Genomic DNA, 4086 nt, shown 5'->3' with positions numbered 1-4086 from the left:
CACTTCTTCTCTTGATTATCTGGAGCACATTCTGAGATGTTAGGTAAACACACAGTGCTAAGGTTAGCATGTAGCCACTCAGGCTTGGAAAGGATGACACAGGGTAAGAATCATCCCTCACATTCCCAAATAGGAGACTGTAGTCAGGGCAAGCTGAGAGCCTCTTCAAGAAGTTAATTTGACTACTCCCAGCCACAGAGAGCTGTGGCGGTCTCTACAGGGTGGTCCGGTGAACTTGTGGGATATTATTAAGGGACACTGTTCAAACTACAGGGTGAGTCTAAAATCTCTCAGAGAAAAATCAAGAACATTGGCCATAGTCCTCATGGCCTCTTGTCTATGTACCACTCTCACCAGTGAGAAACCGAAGCGAAGAGTACCCAGTTCTGTGGGAGCCGATAGCTCAGGCTCCATACATAAGCACGCTACAGGGCNGGGAATAAGCACAGTACATTCTGGGCTGNATCTCTACTGTGGTACACCATTTTCTATTTTAGTGAATAACTGCCGTCTAAGATACAATGAGACCTATAGGTGAAGAAAAAACACACTGAATAAAGCTATTTTAGTCCTAAAACTATTGATCTATAAACGTACATTCTGGCAGTAGTTTTGAAACACCACCAATTTTGTAATAAAACCCTTCTCGGTTTATGAAATTAAGCCCTTTGATGCACGAGAGGCTTTTCTTCTATCTTTGGTTGGTGGGCCGGGGTAGAGAGCACAGGAAAACAAGCATTCTGCTCACTCAACGACGGCCCAGAGTGTTAGGAGACAGAGAAAGCAAATCTCCGCAGCTCGCAGCATTTACTTTCTCCATTTAGCTCGGGGCCTGTTATTCTTAGTTTATGAATCATATCATATGGCATTCCATTTGCACAACCTCAATTCTTTTTTGAAAGGGGNAAAAAAAGTAGTATAAATAATTGCAGTAACTGGGTAAAAGAGCTCACTTGAAGCATTTGGCCTCTCAGAACCNTCAACCCATAATATTAAAATGGCATCACTTGGCACTCTGTGTCCCTGTGTGTGCACTCTGTGCATGACACATCCCTCCAGGACCCTTCCATGCATGTTAGTTACTGTAGTCACCCCAGGAGCTCCACATCCACCCAGGTTCCCCCACAGCAGCATCACCACCCCTCATCCACATGAGTCTGCCCTGCACTTTGTCAGAGAGTCACACACAGACGGGAAGGATGTCCTGAGGTTACTGTAGCATCGCAGACCAATGCAGTGTGAGATGCTGAGTGAGTTACAGAACAATGTTCCACAGCTATGTAGAGGAGAAAGCCAGGAAGTGGGGTCTGTGTCCTATCATCTGAAGAGGGTAGTGTCTTTCCTTCACAGGCAATAGCCAAAGGTACTACCAAAGCTCTAAACCAAAGGTACTGCAGGGCCACCATCCAGTCTCTTCTCTGCCACACCANGAAACAGCATTCCCACCATATGTGTATAAACCAAGTGCCCTGTCTCTGGCACCAATCACTTTGAGTCATGCCCCTGCAGACGGGCCGTAGAAAAAGAACAAATTGACATGTTTTCCCCTTATGTCTTCTCTGTGAAATTACAAGATATTGAAAAACCTTTGGCTCATGAGAAACCCAGTAGATGTAAAAGTACCACCCTTTCCTGTCATTTCAGCAGAGATGTCTGTCCCCTCTGTTTTCTGAACTAAACTTGTAAGCTGGTCAGCAGTCAGTCTAGTTTCAACAACGCCCCTGCTCCTTGTACACACACACACACACACACACACACACACACACATATTCTTCATATAAAAAACAGATCTGATCAACATATGTGAATATTGTAAAATTAGGGATCCTATTTCAAACATTAGGTTTTAATCCAAAATTCTATTCAGCCCAAATACACTAAGAAATTTACACCACATGAAGACCATGTTTAACCACAGTCTGTACCTGGGGAAGGCTGCACAGAAGACAGTCAAAAGTCTCTACCTGCCCAAAGGACTGATCGGAGTACAGGCCCCTCCCAATTCTCTTCCCAGGACCTTTGCAGCAGAACTGGGAATGGGCCATGGTGGGAGAATTGGCAACATGGAAACTGGCAAACACTAGGGGATTGGGTTCCCACCACCCCAGTGTCACCCTGCTGAGGAAAGGTGTGTGCGTAGCAGTTCTCACTGGCAGTCAGGCAACCTTGGAGACAGATATGCTCAGGTATTTCGAGAATGCCATCTTGAGCTGGCAAAGAAGCAAGAATCACAGCCGCACACATCAAGATCATTAAGCTCTTTCTATTCAACTTCCCCAAAGAACATGTTTCACTATCACCTTTCTGTGACTTTGGAATGAAATATAGCCCAAAGTCAAATCTCCCAGCATGCTTAGTCTGCNTACAGCCTGTCACTTTGTTGTTGTCATCAAGGCCTGTGGGGAATGAATGTTTTTGCCATTCTGTGAGATGAATTTGTTCCCAAAATGTCTTCATTCTTGGTGGCAGAACAGGCTGTCTCCTGAAGGACGCAGACAAACACCCTGAGGCAGCCAATCCCAGAGGCGAGGGAGAGCCTGCTCATAGCGCCCCACACTCTGCTATCCCACAACCTGTGTGACCACGCTGAGACAAACTGCTAACAAACAAGTTCAGAACCCAGATGTAGGAACCAAATAGCTGCCAACAGTTGCACNGTCTGTCACACTAAAAGGGAAATACACTCAATCAGTTGCCACTAATACCTTGCTCTAATCTTCTTACACACAAATCTTACGAAGCAGGAAGATCAGGAGAAAACTCAATAGTTTATACTGTGTGCTGCATTTTATACAGAAACCAAAGTTCCCACCCCCCAGAAGGTAAGGGTGGAAAGTGTTCAAGCTATACAAGAGGTAATCATGTCTTAGAGTGGTAAACCTGTGCTGCCTAGAACCTTGTAAAGACAGGTTAGCTTTTATCTTAGAGATCGCAAGCTATAATCAAAAGATGAAGGTGAGTTGCTGTTTGAAAAGTTTACAAATTCACCCGGGGTCAGCACACCCTGTGGCCCATCAGCCACCTATATATGAATCACCATTTTGAATAGAGGTGCACAGGAACCAACCCTGAGACAAGGGTATGTGACAAGGGTAATTAATATCCCAAAAGCTGAGGCCAGTGCCATAGCTGTTGGCTGGGTTAATAAGGTACACAGGTCTCTATCCAAAGGCAAGAAATGGGTCACACTATTAAAGGTCACTGACATCGGAAAAGGAAAGGGTCTGAAAGTAAAAGCTGAATTCAACCCAGAACTGCAAACACCCTGAGAACTATTCCACGGAGCCGCACCTCAGTTACAGTGTGGTCTTACACTGCAGTCCCCGTGTGCTTCATAAAGCCGGTGTGCCCATGNGTTTCTTCACAAAACAACAAAGGCAAAAAACTCGTGCTCAGCATGTGCCTTCGTTCTCTTATGAACAAATTCCAAAACCGGGTAGTATAGAGAAACGTCATTAATTAATTAATCCATCTTTTTAGCTCATTCACCAAAATTATCACATGCAATTAAATTAGGGCAAAAGAATTGTATCTTTTACTTCAAAAGCAGCCATGTTTAATTCAGAAAGACTGAACTCAGTGAAGACAGCCTTCCTGGGTCTAGGCACCAACAAACAGCACTCTTAAGAAATGAAAATAAATTATCTTGAGGTGGAAACATCTCCCAAACTCACTTGAAGCTTTGCATACAGCAAAGTGTCTCAAAATACTAAAAACTCATTTTATTCAAATTTTTTAATTTTTTAAATTTTTTGTTTGTTTTTCCAGTAAAAACTCATTTTAGTCCTAAAAGTCCACTGGTAACTTCATTTACCAGAACTTAGCTTGTTTTCACTGCCTTGATGGCATATGGGAAATGGCCCAAACAACTTGACCCCCGCTCCTCACATCACCGTGCTTCTTGACAGTATGCATCCAGCACCTTCACTACTAACCAAGACTGTCAGAAAACACAGGCTTAAACAATATGTAACTGTGTTACATCTATGTTTCTCTATAAATACAGTAAACAAGACACAACTGTTTCAATAAAAAGAAACAAACTCTTTGAAAAGGATGATATCAGTAACAATATATTCACAATTC

This window comes from Mus caroli, chromosome 8 (genome assembly GCF_900094665.2).
Source record: "Mus caroli chromosome 8, CAROLI_EIJ_v1.1, whole genome shotgun sequence".
In the NCBI taxonomy this organism is placed as follows: domain Eukaryota; kingdom Metazoa; phylum Chordata; class Mammalia; order Rodentia; family Muridae; genus Mus; species Mus caroli.
This window is presented reverse-complemented; position numbering follows the sequence as displayed.